Raw genomic sequence first — 21,800 nt, 5'->3', positions numbered from 1 at the left:
CTCTTACTTGTGCAAGCCCCTAGAGGAGCCTGTCCTAACTTTGTTTTCATAATTTTATTTTATTTTCCCTAAAGAGACCTCCAAAAAACCTTGAACTTCCCTGCCTATATGTCAAATACTTTAACTCTATTCTCTTATTTTAAAATAATACCCCAGCTTTTTGTGTCTACTTTTCCTTCTGCTTTTCACTCTGAACACTGAAATCTCTTCTTAAAGGCTCAAATCAACTCCTGTTTCCTCCATGACATATCTCACAGCTACTAGGACCTTCTGGCACTATTATATATCCTTATTCTTTTATATGTCTCCTTTTTTTTATCATGTTTTAAAATAGTGTGTTATCATCTTGTTTTTTATGTGTCCTGTAAGCCATCTCAAATACATTTGGAACATGGACAGTATATGTACATACATACCTACATACATAAATATGTTTCACAACTCTCCAACTGAGAATTTTTGCCTGTTATTAATTTGTTTAAATTGCTTTTTTTGTTCTCTAAACAAAAATATGTAGATATTTTATTTTAGTCCAGGTAGTAGGATGAGAATTTCCAAATTTAGTGCTTAATAATGCACATAGTATTTTGTATGTCATGAACATTTACTCACAAAATATTTGGTATGTACCAACTATGTACTAGGAATCTGCTATGGATTAGGAATAGTTCAATAGTGGCTACAAATAATGAACAGACACAAGTCAGAATATTAATGCTATTATGAGGAATCATGCATATTGAGGGAGCACTGATGCAGCAAAAAAAATACACATACATACACACATACACATATATTTCTCTAATATTTTACACAAATGGTAGTATCCTATACACACACTTATTTTGATTCTCTTTTTTAATTTAACATATTTGAGAGATCATCCAAATTATACATAAAAAAACCCTTATAATTCATCTCCACTGATTGTGTATTCCATAACTTATTTAACCATCCATTTATTGCTGGACATTGATTTGTTTCCAGTAATTTCCTATTTCACATAATACAACAATGAATAAACTTTCACATAAATTATTTTTCACATGGGTAGGACTCTGTAAAAAACTTTTCTAGAAATAAAATATTTTATTAAAGGATGTATATAATTGAAATTTTAGAGAAACTTTTTGTATTAACATTCCTTAAAGAGGAGACTTATTTTAGAGGAGCTTCATTACAACTTCTATGGTTTGTTATATTAATACATTAAAAAATAGTAAATGTAATTGGATTAAAAATAATTAACATATGAAAATTCTCAGCCTCTCTACAGCTCCTGCTCTTAAATAGGGAGCTGCTTTTGCTTGTTCAGTTTAATTCCCCTTACACACCTTCATACATATATTAAAAAAATTGTAGGGAAAAGTGTTAGTAAGGAAAGGGGTATATTGAGAAGATATCTGCTGGAGAAACTAGAAGGTATAAGGGAAAAGAAAACCAGAAGGATTGCTGAGTTCTAAGGTTAATTTCATATTGTTTAAAGAAATTCAAAGAAAAAAATAGATCTATTTCAAAATTGTGTGCTTTTTATTGTATAGCAAATCACTCTAATACTGGATCAAATGGATCTAGTATTTAATAGGCCTACATTGGGAATGAGGGATTGGCATGTTGGATTTTGGATATGAGGTACAGTTCTATGTTATATCCTTAGTTCAAATTATTATTCTAGCCCAAGTCAAGTACAAGTTTCACTATGACCACAAGACTGTTGAAAAAACACAACAGAGGGTCAGTAGGTAATCAATCCAGATCTTGGACTAATAGTAAAGTCAGAAATATCTAAGGAACAACAGTAAAGTCAGAGTTGCCAATTATGGGAGAATGTCCTTTACAGAATGGAAGTTATCAGCAATGAAAAAAAATTGTTAAGAGGTTCTATTATTATTTAATTAATAAAAGAAGTCTGAGACCCCCTTTTCAGGAAGTGGAAACTGGAAATAAAGTTATTCTTGACATCAGCAGGCACTCAGCTTATAAATTTTGTTTTGTTTTACTTATTCATTTATTTTTAGTAACAGCCCTTTCGAGATGAATAGAGGGGAACCACACAAATACTGCTCATTTGTGTTTAAAACCTCTGCCTAATTCAAACTAGATTCCCTATAGACATGCTAATGTTATAAGATGTATCTAGAGTAAGCATACAAGCTCTAGGACTCACCAACCTCAGTCTGAATCTTACCTCTGACAATTCCTAGCTATGTGAGTCTGATCAGTTTTTCTCTGTATACCTCAGTTTCCTAATATATAAACTAGGAAAAACAGAATTTACCCTATGGGATTTTATTGTGAGGGTTAAATTAGTTAACTAATATAAAGATCTTTAATAAGGTTCCCATTTTGCCTATGATGAAATATCTTGTAACATACCAATGGTTTTAACAAGAAAAACTAGAACAAAAAAAGTGGAATTAAAAAAATAGACAAAATTTCTCAACGTGGGATCTATGGACAAAATTGATGGAGCTTGTGAACTTGAATGGGAATAATTATTATGCCATTTTCTTCACTGACCTCAAACTAAAATTTAACATTTTCTTCAATTATGAAAATAACCCAAAATCACATTAGTATTAATAGTATCTGTGATATTATGAACAATAAAATTATAGATATTTTTACTTATTACACTTGTGCATATTTTAAGATATGATTTATGCTTATACAATGTGATGGTTAGCTTTATATGTCAACTTGGCTGGACCATGATGCCTAGATATTTGGATTACTCTGGGTGTTATATGGGATGTTTCTGTGAGGCTGTTTTTTGGATGAGATTAACATTTAAATCAGTGAACTTTGAGGAAAGTAGGTTACTCTCCAATAATGTGAGTGGCCCTCATCCAATTAGTTGAAGGCCTTCATAGAACAAAGACTGATCTTCACTGAACAAGAAGGAATTCTGCCAGCAGATGGCCTTTGGACTTGAACTGAAACATTGGCTCTTACCTACATCTCCAGGCTGCTAGCCTACCTTAGAAATTTTGGACTTTCCAGCCTCTATAATCATATGAGTAAATTTCTTAAAATAAATCATACACACACACACACACACACACACACACACACACACACATCCTATTGGTTCTTTTTCTCTGGAGAACCCTAATACTTCTCACACTGAAATTATGGTAGTTGTTAAACCTGTTAAATATTACTATTCAATGTGAACTAAAGAAGTATGTATATTTTAACTCTAAATTCAAATACACATGTATATTTGATATAGTATTTCAATAAGATTATTTCCCTTTGTAACAATATTATTTTATTTTATATATTTAAAAATATTATTCTGAGAAGCTACCATAGACTTTTCAGATTAACAAATATGTCCATGTCAAAATAATGGTTAATACCCCTGGTTTAAGGACACTACAGAACTTGAGGGGCCCAGATTTCAAAGAGAAGGAAAAAGCAGAAGAGTGAAACTAACACTCTGAACCAATTTTGTCCTTGATGTTTTTAAACTGCATAAAAAAGATTATAAGAAATCAGGAATAAATCAGCTGAAAAGCTGAGATTTTAAGAAACCAGGAATAAATCAGCTGACTGTCTCATGATACTAAAAAAAACAAAAAGCATTATTCATAGAAAAAAGAAAGGGCACTGGTAAGACCCTTAGGCTCTCAGAAACACTTGAGAGCTATACCTTAGGAAAGGGGATAAAGTAGAGGTAGACTAAATCTTACAAAGATTTTAACCCAATTTCTTGCCAGCTCAGACTTTGATTGGGTTGTGGTGACCTGTCCTTACTCTAGCTATCCACTAAGAATAGAGTGAATGGTCTGTGTGGTAGGTAGGTAGAGAGACAGATGTCAATACATAGATAGATATCACTTTTATACAAAATGCCTGTCATTCAGTTAAAAAATAATCAAGCTTCTATATCAGAGCCAAAAGAAAAAAAAGATGATAAAAAGAGACCCACAGGTGATATGGAATTGAGATAAGACATAGAATCTAGAAAAACTACAATAAACATGACCAAGAGGATACAGAACAAGATGAAGCATTTCAGCATAGAAATTCTAGAACTGAAAACTAAAATATCTTAAAATGAAACAATAGATGGGTTTAACAACATATTGGACATGGAAGAAATGACTATTGAACTTAAAGGTATGTCAGCCGGAACTATTAAGACCGAGGCACAGAGGGGAAAACAGACTGAAAATACAGAAGGTAGTTCTTGAGATATATGAGAATTAGTGAAAAGGTCTAATGTATAATTAGGATACTAGTAAGAAGAAGACAAAATGGGGCAGAAGCAATATTTGAAAAGCTAATGACTGAGTTTTAAGCAAAATTAAATAAAAACATTAAGCCATAAGATTCCTGTGAATTCTAAACAGAATAAATACACATAAAAACACACTTAGAGACACTATAGTAAAACTGTTAAAAATCAATGACAAGAATATTTAAAATAACAAGTAAAAACACATTTCCTTAAAAAGAGTAATGATAAAACTGACAATAAACTTCCTGATAGAAATGATGGACGTAAGAAAACAATAGAAAAATACATTTAAAGTGTTGAAAGAAAATAACTGCCAGTGTACAATTCTATACCTAATGAAAATATCCCTCAAAAATTAAGAGAAAATATGGGCTTCCCTGGTGGCGCAGTGGTTGAGAATCTGCCTGCCAATGCAGCGGACATGGGTTCGAACCCTGGTCTGGGAAAATCCCACATGCCATGGAGCAACTAAGCCCGTGCACTACAGCTACTGAGCCTGCACGTCTGGAGCCTGTGCTCCGCAACAAGAGAAGGCTGCAACAGTGAGAGGCCCGCGCACCACGATGAAGAGTGTCCCCCCGCTCAACGCAAGTAGAGAAAGCCCTTGCACAGAAACTAAGACCCAACACAGCCAAAAATAAATAAATAAATAAATAAATTTATTTTAAAAAAATTAAGAGAAAATAAATATGTTCAGGCAGAAAAAGAAAAACACTCAGACAATTTTCCCACAGTAATGACATAATACTACAAGAAGAGGGAAAAGATAAATGGAGTTAAAGTATTTGAAGGTTTTAGCACTGGCTATTAAGAGATATAAGTATATTTATATTAGATTTTAATAAATTAAAGAAAATATTATAATATCTAGGGTAACCAAACAGAGACAAAAATTTTTTAAGGAAAAAAAAATATCTGGCTAATTTTTAAAGGCAAGAAAAGAAATAAAAATAGATATAGAACATATGAAAAACAGATAAAAACCAAATAGGCAATAGGTAGATATAAGCTCAACTACGTCAACAACTATTTTACTTGTAAATGAGCTAAAATTGCAAGGAATAGATTTAGACAGTCAAGCAGGATTAAAAACATAGACAAAAACAAAATTATGGGCTTCCCTGGTGGCGCAGTGGTTAAGAATCCGCCTGCCAGTGCAGGGGATACGGGTTCAAGCCCTGGTCCAGGAAGATCCCACATGCCGCGGAGCAACTAAGCCCATGCACCACTACTGAGCCTGCGCTCTAGAGCCCGTGAGCCACAACTACTGAGCCCACGTGCCACAACTACTGAAGCCCGTGTGCCTAGAGCCCGTGCTCTGCAACAAGAGAAACCACCGCAATGAGAAGCCCACACACCGCAATGAAGAGTAGCCCCTGCTTGCCACAACTAGAGAAAGTCCGCACACAGCAACGAAGACCCAACACAGCCATAAATAAATAAATAAATAAATAAATAAAATTTATAAAAAAACACAAAAAACAAAATTATATCCTCCTTACAAAGATATAACTCAGAAAGTTTACAAGTAAAAGAATAGAAAATGATGCAACAAGTAATGACTAAATGTAATCTGGTGCCACTAAGTATCTGTCAAATTTAGATTTTAAAGCAAAAGCATTATTAGAGGTAAGAAGGGATATTTCATATCAATCCACCAGAAAGACTAAATAAGAAAAGTTTCCACACATCTAATAACATAGATACAGGATTTCTTAGTAATTTCTAATATCTAATGAGAACTTTAAAAATCCAATAGTAGTGAGAAATTTTAGCACACTTCACTTGAACTCTAATAATATTAAAGAAAGAAAACTTAATAAATAGAAATATATATCATAATCATGGATTGGAAGAATAAATATTTAAAACAAAAGGTCAATTTTCTCAGATTAATCAATGGATTCATTGCAATTCTAATAAAAACCCTGGCAGAATTTTTTAATATATATATCTGTATGTTAGTTGTGGAGGATGGGCATATAAATACACTGATTTTACAATTTACTTGGAAATTCAAGGCGCCAAAGAAAGCAAAGACTAGCTTAAAGAAGAATGAAATTGAAGACGAGTTTGAAGAACAAACACACATATCAGATACCTAGATATATTCTAAAGCAGCGGTAGTTAAGAAAATGTGGTAAGGATAGACAGATGGGCTGATGGAACAAAAGAAAATCCACAAAAAGAGACTTAATACATAAAGCTGTTACTTGTGGGTTTTTTTTTTTTTTTTTTTTTTTTTTACAAATGTGACAATGTAGTGTGGTTGAGAAAGAATAATCTTTTCAATAAATAGTACTGGATCAATCAGATCCACACATGAAAACAAATGACTCAACCCACACTTCCTACTGTATAAAAAAATCAATTCCATATGGATTATGAAGCTAAAAATTAAAGAGAAAACAAGAAAAATTTTGGAAGAAACATGACAATTTCTTCTTGACCTTGAGGTAGGCAAGGACATAAAAGCACTAAATGTAAGGAACAAAATAGAGTGTTAAATTTAACGACACTTAAATTAAGAAATTGTTCTTTTTCTAAAAGGTAGTTAAAAAATCCACAAAGTATAAGATGATATGTACAATACATGTTCAACGAAGTACTCATATATATTCATCCTCCTCCCCACTCCCAATCCTTTAAATCATTATGAAAAATGCAGACATCCCACAGACTATGGGCAAAAGACTTGAACTGCACAAAAGAAGATATTTATACAGCCAAAAAATGTGAAAGGATACTTAACAACGTATTAAAATTTCACACACATTCACACAAATTTTGAAGTCTCAAAAACAGTAATCATAAAAGATATGCAAATTAAAATTGCAATGAGATATACAAACACCCAGCAGATGACTAAAGTACAAAAGACAGATAGGGCTTCCGTGGTGGTGCAGTGGTTGAGAGTCTGCCTGCCGATGCAGGGGACACGGGTTTGGGCCCTGGTCCAGGAAGATCCCACATGCCGCGGAGCGGCTAGGCCCGTGAACCATGGCCGCTGAGCCTGCGCATCTGGAGCCTGTGCTCCGCAACGGGAGAGGCCACAAGAGTGAGAGGCCCGTGTACCGCACAAAAAAAAAAAAAAAAAAAAAAGACAGATAAAATCAAGTCTTGAATGAATATGGAGCAACTGAACTCCATCTATTGCAATGGGGAGTGAAAATCAGTACAACCACTTTGGAAAACTGTTTGGTAGCATTCCCTATGACTCAACAATTTCTCTCCCAAGTATAGACATGACAGAAATATTTCACCAAAAAGCATGTACAAGAATGTTCATACATAAGTAATCATAATTGCAAAAGTATGATGAATAAATAACCTATATAGTAATGAGAATGTATAAACATGCAACAACATGAATGTTTCTCACAATCACAAAGTTGAGTTAAAGAAACCAAAGACAAAAGAATACATACATTCCATTTATATAAGGTTCTTAAAAAGCAGCATTAATAAATGGTATTTGAAGTCAGGATAAAAGTTATATTTGGGGATGTGTTAGTGGTAGGAAAGGAGCATCATCAGGATGGTGGGTAACATGGGTGTCTTCATTTTATGAAAATTCATCAGCTATACATGTTTTATCCATTTGTCTGTATGCATGTTATATTTAGAAGCTCACACACAAATTTTGAACAGTCCACACATAGCAAATACTCCAGAAATGTTAGGATAGGATTATTCAAGGTGAATATATGAGACACGAATTCCCTTCTCTCAAACTTGTGAAAATGAACAGTGAGGACCTGAGCCAGAGAGGACTGAAGAAAGACATGAGAGGAAATAGGCACATGTCCCATAGAAAAAGATGGAAATGAATAATGGACTAGAAATAGAGAGTCTATCTGGGCAGCACATTTAAATATTGTTCATCTCTTTTCAGGAACCACAAATCCTCACTAGAAGGAAAGAGAGATTGAACAGAAATTATTAATGTATTACAGCTGCAAGCCTTTCTCCTTTTTCTTTATGCTAAAGCGGGTTATGGCCTTTGCACTCTTAGTTTGTTGCCCTCCTTCCAGAGAGGATTCTGCTCTTGCCAGATGGTTCTCTGGGTTTTGTGATGCAAAATCAATATAAGGAGATGGCAACTGAATTTGGGGAATGGCAGATTAAGGAGAGGGGAATAGAAGGACAGAATACAGATAGCAGATGTGTCCTCTGCAATAAGGAGATATAGCTTGGAAAGAATGCGTTTTCTTCTTAGAAAAATTATCATTAAAAAAGAAACAGAGAGAAAAAATAAGAGAGAGAAAGAAAGATCGTGTGAAAAAAATATCAGTTAATGGCTGTTTCAAGATAAATTCTCCACGTCCAATGTTAAATATCCAGTGATGTCTGAGTTCAGAAGAACTCAGTTATGTGAGACATTAAGTGCTGAATAAGTGTCATATGGTCATGAAATTAGCAGATACATATCAAACAGTAACCTGTAAATAAAGACAGCACTATAGACCTCTGATTTATCAATATTTTTTTGGAATAGAGACCAAAACTGTAGACAGTTCCAGAAGCAGCATCCCTTATAGGATTCCCATCAGTTGGGAAAACAATTTGAACTTGGGGTTAATGGATGATTAATGGATTGTTGCAGAAATACCATTTTCTGGGCACTTTCTCTCTCAATGTTGGAAAAAGGAAAGAGAGAGAAGAGCAGAGAAGGTCTCCTTGCCTGCCTGGCCACATGTGCTGGTGGATTGGTGTCCTGGATTCACTCTGGTTCATTCTGGATCCTTCTAAGCCTGCTGGTATAGTGGTTTCACCCTGGCTCCCTTTATCGTTAAATTACAGGCTTTGTGTTCAATCACTTGACAAGCAGCTATTGAGGCTGCCCATATCCCCTGCTTCTCCATTCATCCGTATTCCTTCTTGGGTAGCCATGGAAGACTGTGGAGCAATAGGGTGAAGTGGAGATTACCTCCATCTTTTTCAAGATAATAATATTGTGCTATTTCTAAGTACTGTTGACCTTCCAACTATAGATAGCCTTAGACCAGAACTGTGCAGGTTTTTTTTTAATAGATCTTTATTGGAGTATAATTGTTTCACAATACTGTGTTAGTTTCTGTTGTACACCAGAGTGAATCAGCCATATGCATACATGTGTCCCCATACCCCCTCCCTCTTGAGCCTCCCTCCCATCCTCCCTATCCCACCCCTCTAGGTCATCACAAAGCACCAAGCTGATTGCCCTGTACTATGCTGTTGCTTCCCAATAGCTAACTATTTTACATTCAGTAGCGTATATATGTCAATGCTACTCTCACTTCGCCCCAGCTTCCCCCTCCCACCCCATGTCCTCAAGTCCATTCTCTATGTCTACATCTTTATTCCTGCCCTGCAACTACTTTCATTAGTACCATTTTTCTTTTTTTAGATCCCATATATATGAGTTAGAATACGGTATTTATTTGTTTTTCTCTTTCTGACTTACTTCACTCTGTATGACAGACTCTAGGTCCCTCCACCTCACTACAAACAACTCAATTTCATTTCTTTTTATGGCTGAATAATATTCCATTGTATATATGTGCCACATCTTATTTATCCATTCATCTGTTGATGGACATTTAAGTTGGTTCCATGTCCTGGTTATTGTAAATAGTGCTGCAATAAACATTGTGGTACATGACCCTTTTTGAATTATGGTTTTCTCAGGGTATATGCCTCATAGTGGGATTGCTGGGTCATATGGTAGTTCTATTTTTAGTTTTTTGAGGAACCTCCATACTGTTTTCCATAGCGGCTGTATCAATTTACATTCCCACCAACAGTGCAGGAGGGTTCCCTTTCCTCCACACATTTTCCAGCATTTATTGTTTCTAGATTTTTTGATAATAACCATTCTGACTGGCATGAGGTGATACTTCATAGTTTTGATTTACATTTCTCTAATAATTAGTGATGCCGAGCATCTTTTCATGTGTCTCTTGGCCATCTGTATGATATTTGAAAGCACCCCTAAATTTCAGAGAATACATGAGATATAGTTGTTTTTATTTTCTTCTTTGCCATGATAAAGTAGGAAAATGAAAAGAACAATGTGCCAAAATATTTAGGTTTCCAGAGCGCTTTACCAGAACACTGCAATGTATTCCGCTCCTCTAAGATGGGATTAATGGTTTTGCAGCTCAATAAACATAGAGTTGAAGAATAGAATATTAGTCTCTGCTACTTGGATCCACCCCCAATATTTAAGAATTACTCTCTTGGGAAACTTCCCTTTATCCTGAGAGAGAATAAAGCAATCTTTGCTTCTCCTAGAAAAGGAGGGGGTCTAGCATTTTGCTATAAACACTAAACGCCTAAGAAAAGAAAAAAGAAAAACCGTTCAGTTCTCCACTTCTATTGGTTTATTGAGAAGTGGCTGTTGGGGGCAAGGATGTAGTGTGAAGATGGGTTTTTTGGTAAGCTCAGTCTTAGACTGACCTCCAGTAAGCCCTTCAGGGCAGTGGTTTGCCTGAACTCATGACAACTCCTTGAACTCAGAATTCAGAAGAGTTGGAGTCACTTGTTCTATTTAGAGTGCTGGCTGCAATTCTAGGACAAGAAAAAATCCATTCAAAACCTTGTCAGAAAGGAATGAATCAATTCCTCCAGAATGGTGGTTCTCAGCCCAGAGCAATTTTTGCCCTCAGTGGACATTTGGTAAACATTAGAGATATATTTGGTTGCCACAACTCCAGGGGTACTACTGGCATCTAGTGGGTAGAGGCCAGGGCTACTGCTAATCATCCTATAATGCACAGGACAGACCCCAGGAAAAGTTATTCAACCAAAGTGTTCTCATTGCTGAGGCTGGGAAACTCTGGGCTGGAACATATCTCTATGTTCATTTCTAAAGTTAACAACAGATATTTCATAGGAACCTAGTAGTCTTATAAATTCCATGTCTATGTTTGGTAAAGACGATTATTCCTAAAACACAATTAGCAGTTTATATGGTTGTATAAGGACTGCATATTTCTTATTTCAAAATTTCTATGTGGTTGATTTCACTTACTTCCAACACCATCATTTATATCTCTAAATGTACCTGTATTTTAGGTTAATAAAAATTAATTACTAAAATTCCACTGATCTCTCTTCAATGACATTGGCTTCCCCAATTTTGACAGGTCATCAGAATGTGATGATAATCTCAACAACAACAAAAAAAATGGAAAATCTGAAAAGAATCCAATAACTGTATCCCTTTCACACGCTTCAGAGGTGCCATCAAACCAGCTCAGTTTATTGTTTCACCAGAAACAAGTAACTGCAAAACTATGTAACTACCAGGCCAGGTGGTGAAACAAACTAGAGGTCAAACAAGCGAATTGACATAACACTTTAAAATATGCTATTTTGTCAGGCTGAATAACGGTGCTGTTATGTGCATAAAATCACAGATTTATCTGAATGCTAAGTTGCTTGTCAAGGAGTCATTTTACCTTTTTTTTTTTTTTTGCCTTGTGTCATGTAAGATTCCTTGAAGCAACTAAAAAAACAGCCATAATCCATTTGATTTTCTGCCTTCCCATGAGAAAAACTTTTGACAGATGATAAATAGCAACTGCTGACAATCATCAATGTGAAGCTATCATGCTTTTACATTAAATACAAACACAGAGTTGTAAAGTCACAAGGGATAGGACTTTTGACACATAAGAGACAAATATATAATCCTCAGAACTAAATCACTGTTGGGATCTAAGCAAGTGCAACAAAGCACAGCTGCTTTTAGAATCTCACAAAGTCAAAGTAAAGCTAACTTTGATATCTGGAACCTAATGCATGTTCCAACCCAAAGTGCCATACTCTTATCCAGAAGTTTGAGTTAAACTTGCAAACATCAGTGAATACACGTGCACAAAGGGAATAGCCATTTTATCATACTGTCTCTTTTAATTAAGACCAAAAATGAGACTAGAAAACAAATAAAAATACCACAAAACCTAGTTAATTAGAATAGAAGGGCAATTTTGAGGCAAAGGGTTTTGAGTATCAGATGTCTGTATCTCATTAAACCTGCACCAGAGCTAAGCATGTATGAACCTTCAAAGAAAAACAGTAAATTGTCCAGATCACCTGTCAATAAAAGGAAGTCATGTGCAAAGGTTACTTCCTTTATAGTCTAAGCAGCTCCCTCTTCTGCTGTTGACAAGGAATCAGAGTGGTTCACAGATCATTCTTTTACTTATGGCTAACTCGTAGCTATCTAGTGACATTAGCTTCAAGTTATCTAACCAATTTAGCAACCCAAGGTACGCTTGGGACCCAATTTCCACCTCAAATTATATGTATTTTTGTACTTTGGGTTAAATGACTGATTTTAATGGGGAAATCTTATCTAATAGGCTGGGGAATAGTAGTTATTTCAAATTTCGTGCCATTCTGAATGATCCAGATAACAAATTACAAAGGTTTTACAGCATACTGTTTATTTACCTAATTAGTAATACACTGGCCTTTTGGCTTTTATCTAAGCTTGTTTTTCCTCTATTTGGTCTAATTTCCCCAGAGGAGAAAAAAGGTGAAGTAGACAGGGTTAGGGAGATCATTCCTTATTCCCCAAACTCTTTCCTTTCTTCTTCCTCCTACTTGTGTGCATGCATACACAAGCACACACACACACACACACACACAGAGATTTGTAGCTTTACATGGGTTGCAGTGATTTAGCAGAGTATCTCTTACTGAGAATCTTTGAATGGGGGCTCCATTTTCAGAAAGGGTTTCCATGTTTTGGGGCATTTTCTGTACCAGTGAGATTTTTCTACAATCATTCTACATGTCTACATTTCTAATTGTGTATTTTCAGTAATCTGATCACAGTTACCAAAATCAACCACATACAAAGGGTAACTTACATTAAGAGCACACTTAAATAGAAGGATCACCTACATGAAAGTTGGTAGGAGTGATGATGGTGATAGATATCCCATTAAGCACTTTATATATATGATTTTATTTAATCCTTACAGCAATGTGATTGGGGAGATACTATTTTCCCAAATTTATAGAAGTTAAGTAACTTTTGAATGTTGCACATATAGGAATCAGCAGAAGTAGAACTTGAATTCTTTTTTGCTTGACTTTTTGTCATTGGTGTCATTCAGTGCCTCTCATAGAAATGGTAAATTTGATTACTTTTACTTGTTTATATTTCTTATTTTCAAAAAACTTCTGCAGTACCTTTATTCAAAAGAATAAAAAATATAAATGTTCAAGGTTAAACATGCTCGTGTAATACAATTAATTAAAGGATGAATGCTTAAGCAGTAAAATTTTAAATTATTTATTTTACCTTTTTACTAAATAATATTTATTTATTATTATTAGTCTTTAATGAAAATATACATGGTAAAGTTTTAGTTTTTCACACTAACCAATGATGAGTTGAAAGTATTCTCTCAATGTTGAAATCTGAGATGGTTAGAACAGTTAATTAGAATTTAAATAGGTCTACTAAGAAGTGGGATTAAGACACTAAGGATCATAAACCTCCACAGTTATTTAAGATGAATGGAAATGACTGACATTAATATTATTTTGAAGGAGACCATACGATCCTTAGAAAGTTAAAGCCACTGAAAGCCTAGATAATACACATTTACAAAAAGAAATACTTATTTGTACTCACATGTAAATAGAAAAACATACAATGATGTTTGTATTAAACTCTTAACTTTTAAGCAAAATGAAATATATGGTTTGGACAAATGTCAACCAGAAGTGATATTCAATATTGATCATGGTTATTTTCCAATTAAATGTGACTAGATGCTATAACTAATAAAGTTGCATACTTTTTATCAGAAAATAAGTAGAGCACATGAATGAATCCATCCTAGAATACATTTTAGGAGCACTTATTTACCAAAAGCATCACACAGTACAAGAACTACCTTGTCTTCTTCGTGTAGATCAAAGCAACATAATCTTATGTGAAAGACATAAGCATTGTCAAAATTCTTAGTCTTTTATCTTCATCTGACTTTAATTGATTATACTTGAGAAAGGCCATCATGGTGAAGACATTTTTTTTCAAAGCACTCTCTGTCATAACATCTCTTTGTCAGCCTGATTGTTATAAACCAAATACTGTATAAGGTGGAATACTGTTGTTCCTGGATGCTTATCTTAGGGATAGAAGCATGGATAACTCTAACCTTGTTAGCTGCCAGGGATATATAGTGTCTTAGTCTATAACAAAACGCCATAGACTAGGTGGCTTAAACAACAAACATTTATTTCTCACAGTTCCACAAGCTGGGAAGTCCAAGATCAAGGAACAGGCAGTTTCGATGTCTGGTGAAAGCCTGCATCCTGTTTCATAGACAGCTATCATTATGCTGTGTCCTCATATGGCAGAAGGGGCAAAGAGGTTCTATGCTGTCTTGGGTTGGAGGGAAGAATTAATTTCCCCATAGATAAGGAACCTTAATAGTTATATTAAGGGCTTTGCCATTTTAATTTTACATGTCTAACAGAATTATATCTACAATTATAACAAATCAAATTATGGTAATTTATCATAAGTTATAGAAAGTTTAAATGAAAATAATCCTATCTAGCTAAACCATAGTACAAGATAACGGATGTCCCAGTACTAAAATAGTTCACTAGGTTTTATGTTCTCAAAACTTAGGAAAAGTGAACTTGAGATATTTAATGGCTCCTAAGTAGAGATCATAACACCTGTTACATACTATTCTTTCTCTGAGAGTATTCCCTAAAGGCTATGAGAGAAGGAAAATGGGACCAGTTAATTTGACTAGTTCTGAATATTCATAAGGATAAGGTCAAAGGCTGAATCCTAACAGACTAGTTAACTTCAAACGAAGAAGACATCTGTTCTTCAGTCACGTTTTGTGCCTCCATAATCCTGGCCAGTTGTCTCAGAAACATTTCGATCACAGTAGGGATCAGCTGAGACTGTGTAGATAGTTCACTGGTTCAGTGCAAACATATCACCACTACAGGTAAAAGAGATCAAAAGTCAACACTCCACTGATGCTCTCTTAGCAATTTTAATACACAAAAAAACCCCGTTTATTTTAAGGAAAATTAAAATTGGTTTTTTCTACACAGTGCCAGCAAAAGCATCTATTCAATGAAAGAAAATCAGCTACAATATTTAACACTAATTGTGGGACAAACAGTATTTCAGTGTTGTGTGTTATCCGGCTGTCATGATGACAAAGCCTTTCTCTTTTGTCTTACTGTATTTACTTTCAGTTGCATTCAACATCTGGATCAAATTGACATTTGAAAAACCTAGGAAATGTTTATTTATTCCTTTTGCCAAGGAATAGAGCAGGTCATTCACCCTGTGACAGATGGACAACAAAAGAATCAACAAAAGTGACTCACCCAGAAAGACAGTCTATCAGCAAAACTGAGGCTAGAACCTGGGTCTCTAAAACACAAAATTTTTATTGTCCTTCAAACTCATCCTAAACAATTCATTATTTAAGCACATTCTGAAGTTGGGATGTTAAATTATCCCTGATGTCTCATTGATTAAGAGAGTTTCTGAAGACCTGATGACTAATTATATTTAGAAGAGAAAGACATCATTTAAAACCTAGAATTATTTCCAATATGTTTAGTCCTTCATTGTCTTCCATAGCATTATTTGTGATTGTCTTTTCAGAAATATTAAACAAATGATATCAAACAAATCACAAAGTGTTTAAAGTTTTGTATTTCTTTCTTACCAGGCAATGTGAAGCTAAGTAAATCAAAGTTGAGTTCGAATCTCATTTTCTTTCTCTAAAGTGACCAAAAAGACAGGCAAAACTCTTAATTTTATTCTAAAGTTTATTAGAAAGTGCCAAAGAGAGAAAGAAAGTGAGAGGAATAAAGCAAGTTATAAGTGCTATAGTCCTGTCTCTGAGGAAAATTATAAGAACATGTGTTGACTCTCCTAAAAACAAAGGGAAAAACTGATCTAGATTATGGAGACTACCCAGTAAATCAATTAGCAATTTTAAAAACATGTTATTTCAATTAACACACCCCGGATCAGGAGCATACCTGTACATTAGTGTTTCTGTATCTGATGTCTGGCTCTCTTAAAATATAATATTAACCCTCTTGATCATTTGTTGAGTGTGATAGGATTCTTCCTATCTGTTACATATATATAAATTGGAATATAGTTGCTTTACAATACTATATTAGTTTCAGGTGTACATCATAGTGATTTTATATTTTTTAGATTATACTCCATGTAAAGCTTTATAAAATATTAGCTATACTCTGCTTGCTGTACATTACATCTTGTATTTACATATTTTATACCTAGTAGTTTGTACTTCTTAATCCCCTTCCCATATCTTGCCCTTCTCCCCACCCTTATCCTTACTGGTAGCCACTATCTTGTTCTCTGTATCTGTGAGTCTGTTCTGTTTTGTTATATTTATTCTTTTTATTTTTTAGATACCACATTTAAGTAAAAACATACAGGATTTCTCTTTTTTTGGATATTGAGTTGTATGAGTTCTTTATATATTTCAGATATTAACCCCTTATCAGACATATCATTTCTGAATATCTTCTCCCATTCAGTAGGTTGCTTTTTTTGTTTTGTTGATGGTTTCCTTTGCTGTGAAAAAACTTTTAAGTTTTGATTATTTTTACACACCAGCAATTTATTAGACTATTTTACAGTTTGGGTACCTAGATCATTTAAATTATATTTGAGAGTTTTGTTAAATGAAGCCATCTTCAAATAAATCTGGCTAAGTGCTTATATGGCCTTAACTGAACTAGGTAATTCTAATGGCTGTTAGCAGTACCTGCTTTTTATGGCTTTCTGGGCAAAAAGACAAAGAAGGGCATTCAAACTGCAAATGGCAAGGCATTTTCAAAAAAGGAGAAAACATTTTCTCATATTCATAAAATACCATCTTTTGACATAAATGATTCAGTTAGGCTATGGAAGAGGTTAAGAGGGTGTCTGGAGAAAAGAGAAATATAACATAAGCTCAGTGTTTCATTAAATTTTGCAGTAATATAACTCTAAATTTCTTCATAAATACCAGATCTGTGAGGTGGGCAACTAAAATTTCAACCTCAATGAAAAGAATAATTATAAAAATACAAATTACCAGAAATTACATTTCAGAATAAAACTATAAACCTTTTAACTTAATATTCATTGACATTTAATTTATTAAACAAATATTTATTTGGTATTGAGGTGCAAAAAACTAGTCCTGATCCAGGAGAGCAACAGGTGAGAGAAAAGGCTGACTCTATCCATTGGTGTTTAAAAGAAATCTAAGATTTATCTTCATTCTAAAGCCAAACATCCTCCCTTATGCCCAGAATTCCTTCTATTCTGTTACTATAATAGCCCAAACAGAAAGGACTGATCTTTCCCAGTTCTACATATACACCCTTCAGTCTGTATATTGCATTTTATGGAAGTTTTTACCTTCTGACTTGCTCTTGAGGCTTGTTTTAATCTAAACATTGTAAGACATGAGGCCCATGCCATGAAATTTACCCCTGATTTCATACATCCCATAAAGACAAGCTTGTAATGTAAAGCTCTCCAATTCACTTTAGACTAGATTATAGACACGGTGAAAGCAGGCACCACTGTACTTCCTTCATCATTGTATTTCAGAGCCTGGAATACTGTAGGTGCTAAATAAATATTTGTTAAAGAAATAAATGAATAAACTCCTAAAATTAATGAACTGACAAGGACATCTGAACACCAAGATAAAATAGTTTATTCTACTCTATACAGATTGTTACCCTGCTCATCCCCTTCCAACCTTACCTTTCTCTTTTCCCAAAGCACTTGTTTGTGGCTGTTTAGAATGCTTCTCATGGTTTGACTTATGTAACTATTGTTTATGGGTCTTTTTTTTTCCTGATTAGATTATGATTCCTTGAGGGAAAAGAATGTAGACTCCTTCCCTCTATTTATACAGCTGGTACCTAGGAGAACACTTCTCACAGGCTAATGCTCCATAAATATTAGAAGGAATTGTTCTGACGGGTGTGTCCATATATATTACAGTTGACTAAATTGAGGCCCATGTTTATAAGGAACAAAAGAATGCCCAAACACAGTGCTAGGCAGTTTCTACATACTATTTTATTAAACATCAAAACAACTTCTTTAAGTAGGTCTCATTAAACTCACTTCAACTTTAGAGACTCAGATTCAGAAAGGTAAATCAATTTGACTCTAGTTTGAGCATTAGTAATGGCAGAATGAGAATTCAAATATAAGTCTTTCCTACTCCAATGTCAGTGCCCCTTTTACTATACTACATTTCCTCTGTATTTGCCCTTCAAATCTTTACGGTAGAACTACATCAAAACTTTAGTCCTTTTAAAGATATAGCCTATATCTTAGTTACTCAGTTTGTTGTTAGCAATATTAGGCTGCTAGATCCTTTTGTAAAGTTTTACCAAAGGAAGGGTTAATTTTATAATTTAATCCATTTTTCATATCTTTAGTAATAGTACTTCAACCACCTTCCTTAGCAAGCTTTTGCATTTGTCTGACTCTCACTATGAGGAATTGTTTCCTAGTTTACATTTCCTCATTTTCAATTTCAGGTCATGTGCACTCCAGCCTTTCCTTGCAATCCCTATTAAACCGCTTTCAGTTCTCTTCTTAGTCATCTTTCTTAAGGCCACATATGCTAAGCTGGATAATCGTTCTTCATGAATAATTCTCTAGCCTCTTAAATTTTAAGTTCATCTGGTTGCCCTCCACTCAACCTCTTTAATTTTAGTGATATTCTTTCAACAGAGTAATATGGTGATCTGAAATGTACATAGCATACTATTCCAAACATGGCTTCACTTTCATTATGATCTGCCAAAATAACTTGGATTGATTTAGAATCCATGTTCTGACTAGTCATCTCTTTCTTTCTTAATGTTTCTAGCAAGGACTTGTCACTCTATTTTTGTCAAAGTATTTAATAGTGAGAATTTAATGAATTAATACACTTGCATAATCTTTTTCCCCTGTCATTTTCTACAGCCAGAATCTATATTGTACTTTGCTTTTGATTCTGGTCTTTATGATTTGTTTCTGTCCCTGTACTCACTACTGTTATATGGGATCATATCAGTCATTGGAATCCCATAAACTGATTATACAAAACATGATTATGTTTGCTCTGTTCCTCAGTATATTCAAAACCTTGGCTAAATCTGTATTATAAACAGATTTAGATAATCAGGAAGAATTCTTAACCTAAGGTCATTTCTACACTACTAAAAAGATTCTTGCATAAACTCTTGAGTACTCAAATAATTTCAATGTATATTATGTACAATTTTTAAATCCATTGTATTCATTTACAAGTTTGATATACTTTTTTTAAAACAGGGAGAAGTTTCTTCAATTTAATCTTTTGTCCCCTAAACTTCTGTTTTCAAATTTACTACAATCTCCATTTTTTATTCATGTATCTTGTCTTGTAAACCAGAACTGTCCAATAGAGCTACATGTGGAAATTGATCAAAATAAAATTAAATAAAATTCTTCAATAGCACTGATCACCTTGAAACTGCTCCATAGTCACATGTGCTGTCTGTTGTATTGGATTTTTGTAATAATTGATCTATATTTCTGTTTTTGTGCCAGTACCATATTGTAATAATTCTTATTAGTTATCTATTTTATACATATTAGTATATATATATATATATATATATATATATATATATATGTCAATCCCAATCTCCCAATTCATTCCACCACCCCTCCCCACCACTTTCCCCACTTGGTGTCCATACATTTGTTCTCTACATCTGCATCTCTATTTCTGCCTTGCAAATCAGTTCATCTGCATCATTTTTCTAGATTCCACATATATGTGTTAATATACGATATTTGTTTTTCTCTTTCTGACTTACTTCACTCTGTATGACAGTCTCTATGTCCATCCATGTCTCTACAAATGACTCAATTTCATTCCTTTTTATGGCTGAGTAATATTGCATTGTATATATGTGCCACATCTTCTTTATCCATTCGTCTGTCAATGGTCACTTAGGTTGCTTCTATGACCTGGCTATTGTAAATTGTGCTGCAATGAACATTGGGGGTGCATGTATCTTTTTTTTTTTAACTTATTTTTAACAGCTTAATTGGCATATAATTGCTTTACAATGGTGTGTTAGTTTCTGCTTTATAACAAAGTGAATCAGTTATACATATACATATATCCCCATATCTCTTCCCTCTTGCATCTCCTTCCCTCCCACCCTCCCTATCCCACCCTTCTAGGTGGTCACAAAGCACCGAGCTGATCTCCCTGTGCTATGCGGCTACTTCCTACTAGCTATCTATTTTATGTTTGGTAGTGTGTATATGTCCATGCCACTCTCTCACTTTGTCCCAGCTTACCCTTCCACCTCCCCGTATCCTCAAGTCCATTCTCTAGTAGGTTTGTGTCTTTATTCCCATCTTGCCTCTAGGTTCTTCATGACCTTTTTTTTTTTTTTTTTTAGATTCCATATATATATATATATATATATATATATATGTGTGTGTGTGTGTGTGTGTGTGTGTGTGTGTGTGTTAGCATACGGTACTTGTTTTTCTCTTTCTGACTTACTTCACTCTGTAGGACAGACTCTAGGTCCATCCACCTCACTACAAATAACTCAATTTCATTTATTTTTATGGCTGGGTAACATTCCATTGTATATATGTGCCATATCTTCTTCATCCATTCATCTGATGATGGACACTTACATTGCTTCCATGTCTTGGCTATTGTAAAGAGAGCTGCAATGAACATTTTGGTACATGACTCTTTTTGAATTATGGTTTTCTCAGGGTATATGCCCAGTAGTGGTATTGCTGGGTCATATGGTAGTCCTATTTTTAGTATTTTTAAGGAACCTCCATACTGTTCTCCATGATGGCTGTATCAATTTACATTCCCACCAACAGTGTCAGAGGCTTCCCTTTTCTCCACACCCTCTCCAGCATTTATTGTTTCTAGATTTTGTGATAATGGCCATTCTGACCAGTGTGAGATGATATCTATTGTAGTTTTGATTTGCATTTCTCTAATGATTAATGATGTTGAGCATTCTTCCATGTGTTTGTTGGCAATCTGTATATCTTCTTTGTAAAAATGTCTATTTAGGTCTTCTGTACATTTTTGGATTAGGTTGTTTGGGTTTTTTTGATATTGAGCTGCATGAGTTGCTTGTATGTTTTGGAGATTAATCCTTTGCCAGTTGTTTCATTTGCAAATATTTTCTCCCATTCTGAGGGTTGTCTTTTCATCTTGTTCATGGTTTCCTTTGTTGGGCAAAAGCTTTTAAGTTTCATTAGGTCCCATTTGTTTATTTTTGCTTTTATTTCCATTTCTCTAGGAGGTGGGTCAAAAAAGGGTATAGCTGTGATTTATGTCATAGAGTGTTCTGCGTATGTTTTCTTCTAAGAGTTTGATAGTGTCTGGCCGTACATTTAGGTCTTTAATCCATTTTGAGTTTATTATTGTGTATGGTGTTAGCGAGTGTTCTAATCTCATTCTTTTACATGTACCTG

This window comes from Mesoplodon mirus, assembly GCF_964341445.2.
Source record: "Mesoplodon mirus genome assembly, chromosome: 3".
Lineage (NCBI taxonomy): Eukaryota > Metazoa > Chordata > Mammalia > Artiodactyla > Ziphiidae > Mesoplodon > Mesoplodon mirus.
The sequence above is the reverse complement of the archived record's forward strand: the minus strand, read 5'-3'. Positions refer to the sequence as shown.